The 19,971-nt window shown below is 45.0% G+C and overlaps 1 long non-coding RNA gene across 1 annotated transcript in view; it reads left to right on the forward strand.

Annotated features, from left to right (window-relative positions):
• LOC310690215 overlaps positions 1 to 19,752 on the forward strand; it is a 425,716-nt gene extending 405,964 nt beyond the window's left edge. Inside the window, exon 3 of the long non-coding RNA XR_014517988.1 lies at positions 19,734 to 19,752. This is a non-coding gene — a long non-coding RNA (uncharacterized lncRNA). The remainder of the gene's footprint in view (positions 1 to 19,733) is intronic.
• The last annotated feature ends 219 nt before the right edge of the window (positions 19,753 to 19,971 follow it).

A 19,971-nucleotide genomic window follows, 5' to 3' on the forward strand; every position in this document is an offset into this window, starting at 1 on the left:
ATGAGTGACGACGACGACCCGAGATCTCCTAGTCTTTCCAGTGAATCAGAGGATTCACAGAAAGGAGCACCAGTGGCGAGGGCAAGGGGGGAGTCTAGGGGGGCACCCCAGGAAGACAGAGCCAGAGAGGACTCAGGGGGGAGCAGCTGGAAATCGGGACCTGCGTCACCGCCAGGAAGCAGGGAAGAGGAAGGGAGCCAGGGGGGAAGCGCTGGCAGCTCACCACAGGAGGGAGGACATGAGTCAGGAGTGGCCACACCTCCACAGGAGGGAGGACATGAGTCGGGGATGGCCACACCTCCATCGGGGAGCGAAGAAACGGTTGAGAGGAAAGTGGAAGGTTGGGCGCGCGCGCCAAGTTCAAATGCAGAGGAAGGCGGCGCAGTAAGCAGCCCCGAAAGAGAGCCAGGTCCTAAAGCCCGGCGCAAGGAGGCAGGAGGGTCTGGGTCAGCGTCAGAAGAATCCCGGAAGGAAGAAGCCCCGGGGGGTAGAGGGACCCAGAGGAGGACAGTCAGGAGGAAAAGGTGGAGCAAGGCTAGGATATTAAGTTGGTGCACACAGGGCGGAGACTCAGACGGAGCTTCGCCGACCTAGCTACTAGGCGTAGAGTTGCAGCTGCATGTGGAGGAGCGGAGACGCGAACCCGGTTCCCCAGATTACGAGACTACCGCTCTTAACCACTACACCACACTGGCTCTCAGTGCAAACACAGATAGAGAACACGTGGTGTAAATTCCATAGTTTCCTTTATTACCTACAAATTAGGTACCCTGGATCACCTTTTTACCTAATGGGAGATATGAATGCCAGAATAGGCTCAAATGATGATAGCCTGGAAACAAAATTCCCAATATTAAGAGATCTAAAGGAAAATAGCACCCTCTTTCTAAACCCACCCCCACGTAGACATTCGAAAGATTGCCAAATCAACTATGCCGGATTCTGCCTGGCTTTTTACAAATAAGTCTTGACCTCATCATTGCCAATGGGGCATTCCCCGGGGACAGAGAAGGCGAGTACACATTCTTAAATACAAATGGAGCCAGCACAGTAGACTACTGTCTTACTAACAGAGAGGCCTTCGAATCAATTAAAAAATTCACCATAGAATAGGACTGAAAGTGACCACCTACCTCTAATCATCTCCACTACTGGCCAAAATTCAATTCAGCGCTCTCACATAGAACATGAGGTTATAGATAAAGCAAATTATCCAACATTGCGTAGAAAAAAATGGACACCTGAGATAGCAATTGCAGTTGAGAATAGACTTCCGGTCGGATCGCGAGGTGGAAGCAAGCGGGTTTACCTTCCGGAGAGGGAGACCAACTTCTAGGAGGCAAAAGGGGGTGCTACAAGGGCACCGTAGCCCCCCAACAATCCCCTGAAAGGAGATTCAGGGGCCAGGATCCCGGCGCTGCCAACGAGCGGTTCCCCCGGTCACCAGGTATCCTCTTTTTTAGAGGAGATGAGAGCGACGGGGTAGAAAGGCTGGCAGCGGGACGCCATTGTTAGCCTCCAGAAGCGAAGCCCCAAGCTTGTGCACCGGAGCGATTGGCTCTCCAAAAAAAAGAAATCGAATTGCAAACTTTTAAACGGACTAAAATATTATTAATTTGGACATAATTTGATACAGATAAGGTGAAAATAGGAGGTCAGCCTTTTCTGGATTCCCAAGACTACACAGGGACTATTCTCAGAACAGAACGGAACAGTGAGTAAAGACAAACCGGGGGTTGTTTTGGTGATAGGATTTCTCTCTCTTGTGGATTTTTATTTCTAACTTTTAACAGGCTCCAAGTAAGGAGCAAAACAGACGGAGGGGAGAGATGAGATAAATGTTTTTTGTTTGTGTAGATGGATTAAACGTCCGGAAAGGATCTTTGGATGGTTATTTACTTTCGATTTTAAAAGGAGCTACGCAACAAGTAAGACTGATTAAAACTCTTGGAACTGTATTCACCCTCTCCACCTTGTATTACCAGAGAGAAGAAGATATACCATATTTTTTGCACCATAACACTCACTTTTTTCCTCCTAGAAAGTAAGGGGAAATGTCTGTGCGTGTTATGGAGCGAATGCCTGCGGGTGGCGGGGGGGATCTGCTGCAGTCGTGAGCAGAGGATCCATGGTTCCCCTTCCTTCCCTCCTCCGTGGTTATAAAGCATGGATCCACATGGATCCTCAGGATTTTTGCATTGGGCTACTCCAAACTCACTGTCAGATCACATGTCTGTGGCCACAGCATGAACCACAAAAATCATATATCCACTATTTTGTTTAGAATATTTTTTTTCTTGTTTTCCTCCTCTAAAAACTACGTGCGTGTTATGGTCTGGTGCGTGTTATAGAGCGAAAAATATGGTAATTTGTTATTTTTCTTTCTTTTCTTTTGTGTTGGAGTCTAAGTATTTAAGGGACATAGTCAAAGTGCTTTTTAAGCGGCTTGGATTTCCTGGAGATTGCACCCCCACTCTTTTGTTGGGAATCGCCATTTTGATTTCTGGAATAGATGAAGCGTGATCTCTTCCCTTTATAAGACTGTGGATTTAACTTTCTTCCCTTTATAAGACTGCGGATTGTGGACTTAACTTTTTCCCTCTCTCAGTTGAACTCTGCTCTTCTTATTTGGTGTATATGGATTATATTTTTGCCTTTCTTCTGCTTTCTATGAGGAATTTGGTTGAAGTTTTTTAAAGGACTTGGCTTTGGAAAGTTTTACATTTATTTTACATAGGTGACTTTTTGGAATACAATCATAAATATTGGATGTGGCCATTCAAGTGGCATGAAGGAAATGAAATAATTTTTGGAAATTTTTGGGACTTTTATTGAACTCAATTTTTGATCTTGTGGCCAGGAACTATTGTTTTAATTTGACTCCCCCTGGTAGGATATCTTTATTGGAATTATTTTGGAACAGCTTATTAGAATGTCTCACACACAGAAGAAAGGGGAAGGAGGGACACCTGCAGAAAGAAAGGGTTCTAGGCAAGAATCTGAAATTAAAGGAGGCTTAATAAAGATGTTTACAGAACTCAAATCAGATTTAAAATCGGAAATAAGGAAAAGTGAGAAAAATATTGAAACAAAATTGGAACAAATGGATAAAAAAAATAGATGTGACTGTAAAAAAATTGATGAATCAGTTAATGAGATAAAAGGACAGATGAAGGAAATGACAAAAAGGACACAAAATTTGGAAGAAGGGATGAAGAAGACTAAATTAGATCTTAGGGAAATTAAGAAGGAGGAAGAAGAAATTAAAGCAGAGGTGTCAGAGGTGAATAGAGCTCAAGAAGAACTGTGAAACGCTATTGCTATGAATGAACTGAGACAAAGAGAAAATAATTTGAGATTTAGATTGGTACCAGAGGCTCAAGGAGAAGAAATAAAGGAGAAACTCATTAAAGAGATTGCCCAGTGGTTAGAGATGCAGGAAGAAGACGTTGCAAAGACAATACAAAATGCATTCAGAATTAAAGTCAGGACAACCAAAGCAAAGAAATTTCCTGGAGATTGCTTAGTTATTTTCAAAGATAGAGAAATAAGAAATCTAATTTTGCAAAAGAAGAGAGAAAAAAGATTAAATATTGATGGAAATTATATAATTATTTTTAAAGACGTCCCACTTCGCTTATTGAAGAAACGCGACCATTACCAACAGCTGGTGCAAATACTGAGGAAAAACAAAATTGAATTCAGGTGGGAATTTCCAGAGGGGCTATCATTTGCTTATAAAGGAAAAAGACACAGGTTTACAAGACCGGATGAAATGGTTAAATTCCTGAGAAGATATAGAGAGTTAGAAAGAGAAGAAGCCGCAGCAGAGGCAATGGGAGCAGGGGTGGAAGGTGGAGGTTCACAATAATCTGAAGAAGAGAAAGAAGAGAAAGAAGAGGAAGAGGAGAAATAGAATCAAAATTTATTATTAAAATTAATTCGGAATCATCATGGCGTTGAAATTATGGACTTGGAATGTCAATGGGATGAACGATAGGGAAAAAAGAAATAAAATTCAACAATATTTTTTTAAAAAAGAATTTGGACATTATTTGTTTACAGGAGACACATGTGATGAGAAGACACAGAAAAATTTTAATGAACAAAAAATTAGGAAATGAATTCATTTCATCTGACAAAAGCAAAAAGAGGGGGGTGGTATTATATATTAAAAATAAATTAGAGGCTCAACAGATTTTTAAAGATGAAGAAGGTAGAATAGTGGCAGTACAAGTCAAATGGCAAGGTGAAAAATTAATAACAGTCAGGGTATATGCACCCAATGATAACAAAATGGACTGTTTCAAAGAATTGGAAGATAAATTATTTGAATATATGGATCAAAAGATAATAACAGTGGGTGATATGAATGCAGTAGTGTCAATGGAAATGGACAGATTAAGAGTAACAGGAAAAACAAAGGAAGGGAAGTTACCAAAAACATTTTTCTCAATGGTAGAGAACTGCAATTTAATTGACATTTGGAGACTAAGGCACCCATTAGAAAAACAATTCACCTTCCATTCAGAGGCAAATCAATCAATGTCCAGAATTGAACAGATATAGATATCTAATGAATTAACACCAAGAATATCAAAGATTGAAATCCAACCTAAGGTACTTTCGGACCATAATGCGATTAAATGTACCGTATTTTTCGCTCTATTGGACGCAGTTTTTCCTCTCCAAAAATTGAGGGGAAATGTGTGTGCGTCCTATAGAGCGAATGCAGGCTTGTGCCATAGCCGCGCGCAACCCCTCCGGCAAGGAGAGGCTGCACGGGGCTAAAGGGGAAGCCAAAACAGCGAGCGGGATGGATCCCGCTCGCTGCCTTGCCTTCTTCCATAGCTGCGCGCAACCCCTCCGCAAGGAGAGGCTGCACGGGGCTATGGCTTCTTTAGCCCCACGCAGCCTCTCCCGGCAAGGAGAGGCTGCGTGGGGCTAAAGGGGAAGCCAAAACAGCGAGCGGGATCCATCCCGCTTGCTGCCTTGCCTTCTTCCATGGCTGCGCACAACCCCTCCGCAAGGAGAGGCTGCACGGAGCTATGGCTCCTTTAGCCCCACGCAGCCTCCCCTGGCAAGGAGAGGCTGCACGGGGCTATGGCTTCTTTAGCCCCACGCAGCCTCCACCGGCAAGGAGAGGCTGCACGGGGCTATGGCTTCTTTAGCCCCACGCAGCCTCCCCCGGCAAAGAGAGGCTGCACTGGGCTAAAGGGGAAGTAAAACCAGCGAGCAGGATCCATCCCGCTCGCTGCCTTGCCTTCTTCCATAGCTGCGCGCAACCCCTCTGGCAGGGAGAGGTTGTGTGCAGCCTGTACGCTGCTCTTTGGGGCTGGGGGGGGAATATTTTTTTCCTTGATTCCCCCCCCCCCTAAAAACTGGGTGCACCCTATGGTCCGGTGCACCCTATGGTGCGAAAAATACGGTATATTAAAAGGATTTGAGGAAAAACCTTTCCGGTGGAGAATAAATGAAAATCTTTTTGATGACCAGAAAATAGTAGAAAACAAGAGTGTTTGAAGGATTATTTTAATAACAACATGAACCAAGGAACAAAAATGAGTACAGTCTGGGATGCTGGAAAGGCAGTAATGAGAGGTTTCTTTATCCAACAAAATACAATTAAAAACAAATTTAGAGAAAAGGGGAAAAAAGAAATCTTAAAACAAATAATGGAGAATGAGAAAAAGCTAATTACCAGACCCCAGGACAAGAAATTGAAATTGAATATCAAAACATTACAGTCGCAATTTTCTATGATAATAACTAAGGAAGTAGAAAAATGAAGCAGAGGAACTTTGAGTATGCAAATAAATCAGGAAAACTTCTGGCCTGGCAGATTAAAAAGAGGAAAGAGCAAAATACAATACAAAAAATTATAGTAGAAGATCAAGAGTTTGAAGATCCAAAAGGAATTAGAAAAGGATTTGTGGATTTCTATAGACAATTGTATAAAAGAAAAGAAAAAGTAAATAAGAAAAAAATTGAAGCTTTTTTAAAAGAAAAAGGGATCAGAAAATTCCGATTTAAAAAAAGAATAAACTAAACGAGATGATTGAGATAGAGGAAATAAATTGTGCAATTAAAGAATTGAAAAGTGGAAAAACACCAGGACTGGATGGATTTAGCGTGAGATTCTATAAAGAAATGAAGGACACCCTACTTGCACCATTGAAAGAAGTAATGAACAACATACTAATAAGAAAGGAAATACCAGAAACGTGGAAGGAAGCTGTGATGGGACGATGAGCTGCTTGTGCGTAAAATCCAAGTCCCTCAGAGTTTGGTCAAGTTTGCAAACCTCTGTCTGTAACGGAGCCCCTTAAACATGGCTCCGTCAGTCGCTGGCAGATTCCGACAGTGGTTCTTTCGGAATCGCTTCCAACATAAAAGCTCCTTAACGGAAACACGTCTTCTGGACTCTCTGTGTGACAGTTTCCGGCGAGGAGTGGGTGTCCCTACAGGAGGTCCTGAAACCTCCCCACTGTTTTCGCTGGAAGTGTCTCTGAGCCATCCCTCCAGCTCACTTTCCCTCAGCTCACCTCCTCTCCCCCTACTGGTTCCCTCTTCAGCTGCTGAGTATCTCCCAACCTGTGTGAGCCCCTTCACCTCCCTTCCTTCCGATGGCAGTTCCCTGACATCCACCTCCCCTCCAGGGCCCCCTTCACCCCCTCCCGCCCCCTCCTCTATGGGCGGTGAGGAGGCAAAACCCCGGAAGGAACTTCCTTCATCTTCCAATGTCTCAAACACTTCTCTCCACCTGTTGCGGTTCCTGGTCTCGAAGTACTCCTCCTCCTCAGAGTCCATCTCCCCTTCCCCTTCCGAGTCTGGGAATCCTTCCAACTCCTCCTCCTCATCGGTGGTCCCAAAGTATTCCCTCCGGAACCTCTCCACAGGCTGAGGTTTCCTTGGGAACCTTTGATGGAACGTTTCTATCAATACCTCGTCATTGATATCTTCTGCCATTACCCAAGTGTTTTCTGACTCCGGTTCTCCTTCCCACGCTACCAAATACTCCACCTGATCCCCCTTCCACCTGGCGTCGAGGATTTCTGCCACATGGCTGCTGCATCCCTTTCTTCTATGACCGGTCCTCGAGTAGCCATCCCTTCTCATCCCCCCTCATACGGTGACAGTAACGACCTGTGAAATACTGGGTGCAGTTTCATGTGGTTGGGTAACCGGAGCCTGAAAGCCACTGGGTTGACTTGTTGAATGACCTCAAAGGGACCCAATCTCCTGGGTCTTAATTTCTTACAACCTCCTTTGAACGGCAACCCTTGGGTTGACATCCACACCCGATCTCCCACCCTTATGGTTTCACCTTCCCTTCGGTTCTTGTCTGCCTGCCTCTTGTATTCTTCCTTCGCCCTTTCTAAGTTGAGTTGGAGCTGACGATGGATTGCTTCCATTTCTTCTACTAAATGCTCGGCTGCCGGGACGCTCCATCTCTCCCCTCCTCCCCCTGGGAAAGCCCTGGGATGACACCCATAATTAGCCAAGAAGGGGCTCATCCCTGTGGACACATTCTCGGCATTGTTGTAGGCAAATTCCGCCAGCGCCAACTTTTCTACCCAGTCATTCTCTCTGTCATTGACATAACACCTCAGGTATTGCTGGAGGACACGTTTGCTCTTTCCGCCTGCCCGTTGGTTTCAGGGTGCCGGGCAGTCGAAAAGTTGACCTCCACCTGCAGTAAGCTCATGAGCTTCCTCCAGAACCTGGAAGTAAATTGTTTTCCTCTGTCTGAGACCACCCTCAATGGCACCCCATGCAACCTAAAAATGTGTTCTACAAATAACTTCGCTGTCTCTTCTGCCGTGACTGCATGCGAGCAGGCTACAAAGTGGCACATCTTTGTTAGTAAGTCTACCACCACCATGATGGCTGTTTTCCCATTGGACTTCGGCAGATCAGTCATAAAATCTATCGACACTGCCTCCCAAGGTCGTTCTGGGGTTGGTAAGGGTTCTAATAGCCCCGCCGGTGCCCGCCTCTCCCCTTTGGCTCGCTGGCATTGCTCACACCCTCTTACATACTCCCGTACATCTTCCCTCACCTTAGGCCACGAAAATTCCCTGGTGACCAACCACATGGTTTTGTGTTGTCCAAAATGCCCCGCCGTGGGGCTGTCGTGCAACTGCTTGAGTACCCTCCCCCTTAAGTCTCCTTCAGGGATATACAGTGCCCCTTTGTAATACAAAGCTCCATTTCTTTCCTCGAAACCCCCTAGTTCCTCTCCCTCACCCCTAAGACCTCTGAGCTTATTCTGGGCGTATTCATCATTCTCTGTTTCCTCTACCAGTTCTCTTTGCCCCACCAATGCCGCCCCACACACCCAGCGGTCCTCTGGGATGACATGTCTCTCTTCGGGTGCCCCCTCCCCTTCCAAATATTCAGGTTTGCGTGAGAGAGCGTCCGCCCTAACATTTTCTGGACCTGGCACATAACAAATTTCAAAGTGGAATTTGGAGAACTCCTGGGCCTATCTCACTTGCCGTTGGTTGAGCACTCGTGCCGTTCTCCAATACTCTAAGTTCTTGTGGTCCGTGCACACTTGCACCTTATGTTGTGCCCCAATTAATAAATGCCTCCATCTCCTGAACGCTTCATGAATGGCTAGTAGTTCTTGGTCATACACCGTGTAGTTCCTCTCAGATTTGTTCAGCTTTCGCGAAAAAAAGGCACACGGTCTCCACTCCGACTCCTCCTTCCCAGGCTGCAGAAGCACCGCCCCCACAGCCCGGTCTGATGCGTCCGTTTCCACTCGCATCGGTTTTTGTAAATCCACATGTAGGAGCTGTTCTTCCGAAGCGAACACCCTTTTCAGTTCCTCAAAAGCTCGCTCTGCCTCCGCCGTCCAAACGAATTTCCTCTTACTGCTGAGACAGTCCATAATGGGTGCCGTCAAGTGGGCAAAATTTCTGATGAACTTCCGATAGAAGTTTCCAAATCCAAGGAATCTTTGCACATCCTTCCTTGTTTTCGGTGTTTTCCATTCCAGTGCCGCTTGGACCTTGCCAGGATCCATGGCCAATCCCTTGTCCGACAAGCGGTACCCCAGGAATTCCACCTCCTTGGCATGAAACTGACACTTCTCTAGCTTCACCCACAGCTGATTGGCTTGCAGTCTGCCCAACACTTCCCTGACGTCTTTTACATGCTGCTCCTCATTCTCTGAATATACTAACACGTCATCTAAGAAGGCCACACAATTCTTGTAAAGCAAAGGCCCCAGGACGTGGTTCATAAACGATTGAAAGCACGCGGAGCCTGCTTGTAGGCCGAAGGGCATAACTAAATATTCAAATGCCCCCAAAGGGGTGAACATGGTGGTTTTCCATTCATCCCCCTTCCTTATTCGTATCAGGTTGTACGCCCCCCTCAGGTCCAGTTTAGTAAAAATCTTTCCCTTCCTGACCCTTGTCAAAATGTCATCAATTCTGGGCATCGGGAAAGTCACTGGTTCTGACACTGCATTTAAGGCCCTGAAGTCCACTACAAGTCTAGGTTTGTCCGTGTTTTTTTTATCCACAAAAAACACTGGGCTGCCCCCCACCGCCCTGGACTCCCTGATGAACCCTCTCTTCAGGTTCTTGTCTATGAACTCCCTTAGCTCCTGCATCTCTCTGTCTGACATGGCGTACAGCTTGCCTACAGGGAGCTGTGCCCCAGGGAGTAAATTGATTTGACAGTCAAACGGTCTATGTGGGGGTAGTTTGTCTGCCTCCCTCTCACTGAAGACGTTGCTCAGGTCGGCGTATTGTTGGGGAACCTTCCCCTTCTCCGTTACTTCTGTCCCTGCTAGAGTGGCTCTGGCCCCTCCTTGAGCCTCCCGCTCTTTGCAGTGTTCTAGACAATGTGCTGACCCAAAGGAGACCACTCTCTGATGCCAGCCCACTAGCGGATCATGTAACGCTAGCCAGCTCATCCCCAAAATAATGGGAGCTCCTCCCAAGGTAGCCACATTAAACGCTATTAGCTCAGTGTGTCTTGCTACCCTCATTATCATTGGGACGGTCTGCTGGCTGACTTCTCCTCCCAGCAGCTCCCTTCCATCGATCGTGGTCACCTGCAAAGGGTTACTTAAAGGGATAGTCTGTATCTGGTGCTCAGCAGCAATCTCCTTACTCATGAAATTGCAGGAGCTGCCTGAGTCCAATAGCGCCTTTATCTTTAGTGGGTGTCCGTTAGGCAGCTCTAGTAACACCTCTATCACTAGGGCGGGTTTAGGAGGTTCCGGCGTGGGCACTTTCACTGCTCTTTGGCCTGGCTGCTGTGCCCTGACGGTGGCAGCCAGGCGTTGGCTTTTACTTGCTCCGGTACCTTTTCCTCCCTCTCCCCAACAGCTCCCGCCATTCCTTGCCATTCCTTTCTTTGGGGGCAGACTCTGGCAAAATGACCTGGCTGTTGGCAGAGATAACATTTCTTGGCGCCCTTCCCCTCCTTCTTCCGCTCTTCACTGGGCTTTGAAACTGCGCGCGCGCGCGCTGTTCCAATTTCCATCGGCTCTCCCGGCGGGAACGGTGGCTCTGGAATCTCTGGAATGCGAAGCTCCATCCAACGTTCCCCCTTCCCTTCCCGCCTCTCCAAGGCTCTCGCCTCTTGGCGCGCTCCTATGGTCAGCACTGATTTGGTCAGCTGGTCCATAGACTCTGCCCTGGGTGCCCGGGAAAGTTCATCCTTTACCGCCGAAGAAAGCCCTTCTTCAAAGAGCATTTGAATGGGTTCCGCCGATAGATCCCACCCCAATTTATGGATCAACATGGTAAACTCAGTCCAGTACTCACGAACAGATCGGCTCCCCTGTTTGCACGCCATTAACTGTCTGCGTACCACTCCCTGCTCAACATCGCTGGAAAACATCAGATCCATGGCACGAAAAAACTTCCTCGTGTCCTTCAGGATGTCATTATTCGTTGCCATCAGGGGCCTCACCCAGTCTTTCGCCCCCTTTTCGAGATGCCCAATCACAAAAGCCACCCGCGATTCCTCGTCGGGAAAGTCATCAAACTGCAGATTAAGGGCATATTGCATCTCTGTCCTAAAGGCATGATAGTCCTTGGGCTCCCCCCCAAACTTCTGCACCAATCCTGGCAACTTTCTGGCGAGCGGGGTGGTTTTCCCCTTCTCTGCATCTTGAGCCCTCCTCTCCTCGAGCCTCGCCGTCTGCAGCGCTAGCTGGACCTCCAACGCCCGGTACCTTTCTTCCAGGCTTGGACCCGCTCCAGCTCCTGCTTCTCCGGTTCCGGCTGGGTTGCTCATGATGCCTTCTCCTGCACAAGCTGCTCACGGAGACTGTCGGAATGCTGTGATGGGACGATGAGCTGCTTGTGCGTAAAATCCAAGTCCCTCAGAGTTTGGTCAAGTTTGCAAACCTCTGTCTGTAACGGAGCCCCTTAAACATGGCTCTGTCAGTCGCTGGCAGATTCCGACAGTGGTTGCTTTCGGAATCGCTTCCAACATAAAAGCTCCTTAATGGAAACACGTCTTCTGGACTCTCTGCGTGACAGTTTCCGGCGAGGAGTGGGTGTCCCTACAGGAGTTCCTGAAACCTCCCCACTGTTTTCGCTGGAAGTGTCTCTGAGCCATCCCTCCAGCTCACTTTCCCTCAGCTCACCTCCTCTCCCCCTACTGGTTCCCTCTTCAGCTGCTGAGTCTCTCCCAACCTGTGTGAGCCCCTTCACCTCCCTTCCTTCCGATGGCAGTTCCCTGATAGAAGCTTATATAACTTTTATTCCCAAACAAGATTCCGATTTGTCCCAAGTTAAAAATTATAGGCCTATTTCACTTTTAAACAATGATTATAAACTATTTGCAAATATACTAGCAAATAGAATGAAAAAGGTTTTAAAAGAATTAATACATAAGGATCATGCAGGGTTTCTTCTGGGCAGACAGATGAAAGATAACATAAGAAACATAATCAATATAATTGAATATCTGACTGCCAGGAGTGATAAACAAGCAATGTTAATATTTGTGGATGGGGAAAAGGCTTTCGATAATATTTCATGCGAATTTATGTTAAAGAATCTAGAAATGATGGACATGGAACAAACGTTTTTAAATGGTATTAAGGCAATATATACGGAGCAAAGAGCAAAATTAATAGTTAACAATGTGACAACTGAAAATATTGCAATAACGAAATGTACAAGACAGGGGTGTCCTCTTTCACCGTTATTATTCATCGTGGTGCTGGAGGTTTTACTTAAGATGATAAGAAATAATGAACAAATAAAAGGTGTGTCAGTGGGATGTAAAAAATATAAAGTCAAGGCTTTTGCCGATGACTTGGTTATTACTGTGGAGGATCCCATTAATTCAGTAATAGAAGTGTTGGAAGAGATAGATCAGTTTGGTCAAGTGGCAGGATTCAAACTGAATAAGAAAAAAACCAAAATAATTGTCAAAAATATGGACCAAGAAATAATGGATAAAATGCAGCAACAAGTAGAGATGGAAGTAGTTAAAAAAGTGAAATATTCAGGTGCTTTAAGCTGGAGACTTGTTGTCTCTGAGAGTGTGGATTGCTTATCTCAGGCATCTGCAGGAAGGAAAAAACCTCTAGTTGATTAGTAGTAATTTAACACCTGGTTTTTAAGCATTGTCCCTGTGCGAACAAGGGTTATCAAGCCTCATTACAGGAGAAAGGGAACCTGGTGTGTCTCTGAGAAATTTAGGGAGGGAATCTTTGATCCAAGATCTTGAGAACTAACAAGCCTCAGTTGTCACAAGCTGAGATATTACCCAACTAGCTGACCATTGGTGAATTTAAACATAATCAAGAATTGTGATTGGATTTGAGTTCTGATTCCACGTGGGGTTTTGGAAAATAAAGACCCTAGGAAAGAAGTTTTTGCGCGTGCTCTGTGATCTGCCCTTCTGTCAGTTTGCCATCATGCTGACAGTCAACTTGCTACATTCGTATGTGTGTCTTTGTGATGAAGATTCCTACTGTCTTTGAGATGCAGATTCAACCAAGGACTTCTGAGCTACTCTAACCTTTGCTATTGTTCTCATTTTGTAAGTACGTTAGCTAGCAATACTCTACAATGTTCTTATTTTTCTGTCTGAAACATAAGAGATGTGCCTACTTTTAAGTATGTTTAATCTTGGTTTTTAAAATAAATTTTAGAAAAAGAGAACTTCCCTTGTTGTTCTGTGTGTCATTCTGGGGAAGCCTGAATCCAGAGTCTGACCAATTTGCCTCCTATTGAATCTGTTGAATTTCTGCCTGCATTTTGTGGAAGCAACTTGCAGAGTGGGGCAGCCAGTAACTAGAAAGAATAATCTTCTCCCTTGCATTAATCTTCTTGTGCCCCAGGTACAAGGGAGTGGTGGCAGCATCTAGCCCTTTGAGGTGTTTTGTCCTGTAAAAGTATATGTTACGGCACCACCGTCCCTCTAAGCCTGGTCCCGCTGGATTGTAGGACAGGTGAGGGAGGGGCGAGTGACCGTAACATCACTACATGGTGTCAGCGTGGTGGGATTAAACCCCCTTACTTTACTGCACCCGGTTTCTTAGGTGGCCAGGGCGAGTGTGAATGGGGCAATTCAGTTATTAGGCTGTCCATAAGCTCCTCAAACCGTGACTCTAGCTACTGGGGAAAGTTCACCACTCCCTACTGAGATCATGTGAGTCACACGATTAGAATACACCAAGGTTTGGAAAGACAATAGTGTATACTCGTTCATTCGAATCCTTATGTACTGGGGATGCGGTACCTGGGGGAGTGGATTGATTATATATTCTGGCACTCTTGGTGGAAAGACAAATTTACATTGAAGGGGGAGATGGTCACTATGCATAGGATCACCAATGTGGAACTCAACCACGTGGGGCAGCAATTTAGTGGGGACCAGAATATAGTCTACCACACTATTTCCTTGTGGGGAGAGGAAGGTAAAATTCCCAGAGCCTTCCCAGTCTGGCAGCCCATTAAGCCACCAAAGCCCTGGTGGTAGTAAGCTTGGTGAGCAGTAAACCCACCAGGTTGATTTCTAAGTCCCGTGATTCTCATTCCCATAAGCAGAAGTCAGGAAGGGCAGTACAGTCCAAGATCTCCTAAGCTTTTGTATATACTTCCTGCCTTTGGCCTAAGCGGGCATTAAAATCCCCTGTCAAAACAATTTGTATATATACACATATATCACTCAGGGATGAATGGCTCACACCTAAATGTGTGGGCCCCAGTGATAAGCATTGTATTTGAGCCAATTGTCAGGTCACATCAAATTCTTGTAGTGGTGTTTGAGCTGTAATGCCTCATTCAGACATACAAGTCACCACTGGATGCGCCTGAAGTCATCAAGCGAGAAGCATGCATTATACACCAGCCCTTGGGCCTAATCTTTTGCTTCTGAATGGGGGCTACAGTGACTTTCTAGATGTTCCAATTTTCAGCTCCATTTCTGAGAGAAAAGCAACAATTTCTGCAGGCAAAGCAAAGGGCATTTATAGTAACAAAGCTGTTCACATCTGCATCCTTTTGGGTGAACAGACAGCAAAGAAAAAGTTAGTGAAACACAAGAAAAGAATTGCCAAGTCCAAATTTTGTTCTGAAATCTGCTACTTTCAAAAGCGGAAGCTACTGGCATTTAAAATAATTATTTCATCAGCATTCAATGCTCCCTGATTGTGAAACCAACACATTTCATTTATGGGTCTGGTCACAGACTGAATGACAGATGGCATCTCCATTCAGTGTGCTGTCCGAAAAGGGATTTTAAAACCAAATGAGTAGCTATCAAAGGAGTTAATGTCAAAGGATGGAACGTGTTGATTATTCATGTAATTTGGATGATGTGAAATCAGAACAAATAGACTTGTATTCACTGAAACTTAGTTCCAATGGATGAAAGACTGGCTCCTTTAACTGGAGTGACAAAAATGCCCTGTTATGCAAATTGTTCCCCTAGGTAACAGAAACCATCAAGCTTGATTAAGTGGCTTTCTTCCCAATTTTATTGCACAACCAGTATAATTACAATTCCACCCATGACAAATGAAGCCTTGTATTATTTTATTGGCAGGTATGATGGTTGACAAATAAGGCCTCTCTCTAAATTATACTAAGTTTTTTGTTTTTTTAATAAAAAGCAGAAACAAGAGATAAACCTGACCTGTACATAATTGTTTAGACTAGGGGCCAGGGACGTACCTAGGGGTTAGCCAAGCTGGCCACCACCAAGAGTGCAGATCCAGGGAAGGAGTGGCAAAAACATGTGCCTCTCCACTCTGGCTCAGAGTGGCTAGGAGCCTGACTGCCCATCCAAACACTCCCTGAGTGGTTCCTCCGCTGCTCTGGGTGCCTGGTGAAGAGGAATCCCTTGCCAAGGGTTCAAGGGAGGGAGGGGGAGTGCAGTCATGTAATGAGGCATACTGGGTGCTAACCACACTACAAAGAACAATCTCTTGCAGGAATTCTGCATGTCTGCCAGGGCACACTGTGGTTACCTGGCTGCATTTTACTGGTAGGGAAGAAGTATAGAATAATCTCCTGGATCTTGAAATCATTTATGGTTAGAAGGATGTTGGTCCAAAATAGCTTCCCCAATTCCGCAGCCCCGTAAAGAGTCTGCTTTTAAGGTTTAGGGGATTAGGGGTTAGGGTTATACGGTTAAAGGGTCTGGGCCAGGGGCCAGGGATTAGGGTTAAGGTCAGGGTCATAGTGTTACGGTTTAGGGTTTAAAGTATAGGGTTTAGGGGTAGTGTTAGGGATTAGGGTTAGGGTTTGTGGGTATTAGGGGTTTGAGGTTAGGTGTTGGGGCTAGGGCTAGGGCTTAGGGATTAGGTTTTAGGATTGGGGTTGGGGTTTAGGGTTTAGGGTTAGGGCAGACATGTCCAAAGTCTGTTTCAGGGGGATAATCCGGCCTGTGGCAGTTTATTTCCTGGGGTAAAATAAAATAAAAACCTCAACAACTTGTATCCTAAAAGATCAACAACTTTAGTTGGCCCTTTGGTCAGCCCTCACGGCCCTTCACTTCATCAAAACTGGTCTTGGGTTAGAGTTAGTCTTAGGGATAGGGTTAAAATTAGGGTTAGGGTTAGGGTGCAGGCTAGGGCTGGATCTAGGGCTAGGGTTTGGGTTACGGTTATGGTTGCACTTAGGGTTACGGTTAGGGTTACGGCTAGGGTAAGGGTAAGGGTTAGTCTTAGGGGTAGGGGCAGGGGTAAAATTAGTGTTAGGGCTTGGGTTACAGTTATGGTTGCACTTAGGGTTACGGGTAGGGCTAGAGCTAGGGCTAGGGTTAGGGTTAGGGTTGGGTTAGGGCTAGGGTTAAGGTTAGGGTGAACCTCCCAAAAAGAAAGCTTGGGCGACCTCCCAGAAAGAAAATCCTGGTTGTGAAATACCTTCACAAAAGAGAGTTCTGATGCTTACCTGAGCTCCTCCTGTGATCACTCGTAGCCGAGTATGGTTGTCTTCCATAAACACGGTTTTAACAGTGAGTCCGTAAGTGACTGTGGAGGCCAATTCTGGATCCACATATCCTTCCACAGTGGGGAAATAGGTTTCTGGGTGGGAGGTGATCATGGTAAGGATTTGTCAAATGTGCCTCTTAGCACATTTCTCCCTTTCCAGGGGTGGGTTAATCTTTGCTGTTGGTCATTTGTCAGAATAAATATAGAGCCGTACTTGAACAAAATACAGAAATCACACTCCATGAGAGAACAGTGCGATTCAGTTCATGCTTATGAACCAGGGCTTGAAGTGTTTCCTGGCATGAAGCATATAAAGATGAAAAAAAATGTAGTAGGGTGGAAAATGTAGTAGGGTGGTAGCAGAGGTCATGCAAGGAGCACACAGGGGTCTGCCATCAAAGCCCACTATTCTGAGCTCTTGTGTCTCAGGCTTTTATAGTTGTCTCTCTGAGTTGTAAAAGGGACCCCTGACCATTAGGTCCAGTCGTGATCGACTCTGGGGTTGCGGCGCTCAGCTCGCTTTATTGGCTGAGGGAGCCAGCGTACAGTCATGTGGCCAGCATGACTAAGCTGCTTCTGGCGAACCAGAGCAGTGCACGGAAACGCCGTTTACCTTCCCGCCAGAATGGTACCTATTTATCTACTTGCACTTCGATGTGCTTTCGAACTGCTAGGTTGGCAGGAGCTGGGACCAAACAATGGGAGCTCACCCCGTCGTGGGGATTCGAACTGCCGACCTTGTGATTGGCAAGTCCTAGGCTCTGTGATTTAACCTACCACACCAGCTCCCACCTAGAGCTGGCTCTGAAGTCTGATTGTTTGTGAAGTGAGGCACTTGGGGTGCTCAGAGGCCCGATCCCTCCAACAGATGTAAGTTGCAGAGCTGCTGATTTCCATACCCCCTAAGGTACCCATCTCTGCAACTTCACTGTTTCTGCCAAGAAAGTGCCTGGTAGGTTGAGGCACAACCTCTTCAGTTCTTTGTTCTTCATCAAAACTGGCTATCAATTGTACTTAAGGAGGCCATCCAACAGTCGCGTGCCTGAGCTAAGCCAAGCCCCCTTGCCCACCTCACCAGCTTCTTACAGACATTGCCAACCACAGAGATGCCAACTGAGAGTGCCCACAAATGGCAAATTTAGTTGAGTGTGCTCATACGCTATGTCACTGCACTGAATGGTGCCCAAAGCAGCCTGAAACAAAGACCAACTGATTATCAAAACACAGCATCCTTGGAGGTTGCTACTGTTGCTGAAAGCTCTTAACTCTGTCCCTTGATAAAAACAGGGTTATGACAGGAGGGATGCATTCCATTGTCTCTGCAGGCAGGGCAGAGGAAGGGGGTACGGTGGTTGTGTGCCAACCTGGGCGTCACTGTAGCACCCTGCTTGTGGTTAACGCTTAGCTGGAATGAAATATTCAACGCAGCAATAGAGAAATTAAAATAATAATTTATTTGTCAGACAAATAAATGATAGGCACAGTGGTATATGGTTACCAAAAGCTCTGCCCACCACAGCCCTGATGGCCAGCAGCTATATTTCCTCAGCCCAGCCCCCTTGCTCCTCCTTTGGCTGCCTCTGTCCAATCAGCCTGGTTGAAATTCCTATTGATGGGAATTATATAATCATATTCAAAGATATCCCAATAAGACTGTTGAAACGAAGAGAATCTTATAAACCATTGGTGCAACTGCTCAAGAAAAATAAGATCGACTTTAGATGGGAATTTCCGGAAGGGGTTTCGTTTTTCTACAAAGGGGTAAAAAGAAGACTGATTAGCCCGGAGGAAATAGGGAAATTTACAAGGAGATATAAAGAGCTTCAAGTAGAAGAGGAAGAGGTCAAAGGGGCAGAAGGAGGATTAAACTTAAGGGAGGAATTCGAATCAAGAGAAGAAGAAGAACAGGTTGAGAGGGAATCAGAAGAAGAGGAAGAGGACGAGGTAGGAGAGGAGGTAGAAAGATTATAAGGTAAACTTAAATTTAAGCAGGTATAAGAAGAATGGCGTTAAAACTATGGAACTGGAATGTGAATGGAATGAATGATAAGAGAAAACGGAATAGGATTGAACATATGCTAAAAAAGAAAAATTTAGATATCATATGCTTACAAGAAACTCACGTGAATAAAAAACACAGGAAGATTCTAATAAACAAAAGGTTGGGAAATGAATTTGTATCCTCGGATAAAGAGAAAAAAAGAGGTGTTGTACTATACATTAAAAACAAAATTGAATCTCATCAATTATTTAAGGATGAAGAAGGCAGAATTATAATGGTTCAAATTAAGTGGCAAGGTGAAAAGCTGATAATTGTTGGGATCTACTCACCAAATGGGAGTAAGAAGGAGTTCTTTAGATTACTGGAGGAGAAATTACTTGAGTACATGGACCAAAAAATTATAATAATGGGAGATATGAACGGGGTGGTTTCATTAGAAATGGACAGACTGAGAAAAACGGAAAACAAGGAAGGAAAACTACCTAAAACGTTCTTTGCAATGACGAAGAATTGTAATTTAGTAGATATTTGGAGGCTCAGACATCCCCTGGAGAAGCAATTCACATACCACTCAGAATCAAATCAAACAATGTCAAGAATAGACCAAATCTGGGTATCAAATGAGTTAACTCCGAGAATTCAAAAAATAGAAATACAGGCTAAGGTGATTTCAGACCACAACCCAATAGAACTGGAGTTAAAAGGCTTTGAAGAGCGAACGTTCAGGTGGAGGTTGAATGATAATATATGGGATGATCAAAAATTCGTAGAAAAAGCACAAAAAAATCTATCAAATTACTTCAGAGACAATATGGACAAAGGGACAAAAATGAGTGTGGTGTGGGATGCGAGTAAGGCGGTGATGAGGGGCCTCTGTATTCAGCAGAATGCATGGAAAAGAAACAATAAGGAAAAAAAGACAAAGGAGATCTTAGAACAGATTATGTGTAGGGAACAAAAATTGATTAAAAAACCTAATAACGAGAAGATAATACAGGAAATAAAGATTCTTCAAACTCAGTTTGCGATGCTAATAAATAAAGAGGTTGAGTGGAATATTAAAAGGTTAAGGCAAAAAAATTTTGAGTTTGCAAATAAATCTGGAAAATGGCTTGCTTGGCAAGTTAAGAGGAGAAAAGAACAAAATACAATTAATAAAATTGAAGTGAATGGAGAAGAAATAACAGATCCGAAAGAAATTAGGAAGGGATTTGTCGATTTCTATAAACAATTATATAGGAATAAAGAAAGGAATAATAAGAAGAAAATAGAAAGATATCTGAAAGAGAAGATGGTGAGGAAGATCCCATTAGACCAAAAAGAACAGTTGAACACACCAATTTGCAAAGAAGAAGTAGAAGAAGTCATAAAAGAACTAAAAAGAGGGAAAGCACCGGGCCCGGATGGGTTCACCTCAAGTTATTACAAAGAACTGAGAGACACGCTGATGGCCCCGCTGATCAAAGTAATGAACAACATCTTAAAAGAAAAGGACATCCCAGGAACATGGAAAGAGGCATTTATTACAATAATACCA

The sequence above is a fragment of the Podarcis liolepis genome (assembly GCF_965112155.1).
Source record: "Podarcis liolepis genome assembly, chromosome: 12".
Lineage (NCBI taxonomy): Eukaryota > Metazoa > Chordata > Lepidosauria > Squamata > Lacertidae > Podarcis > Podarcis liolepis.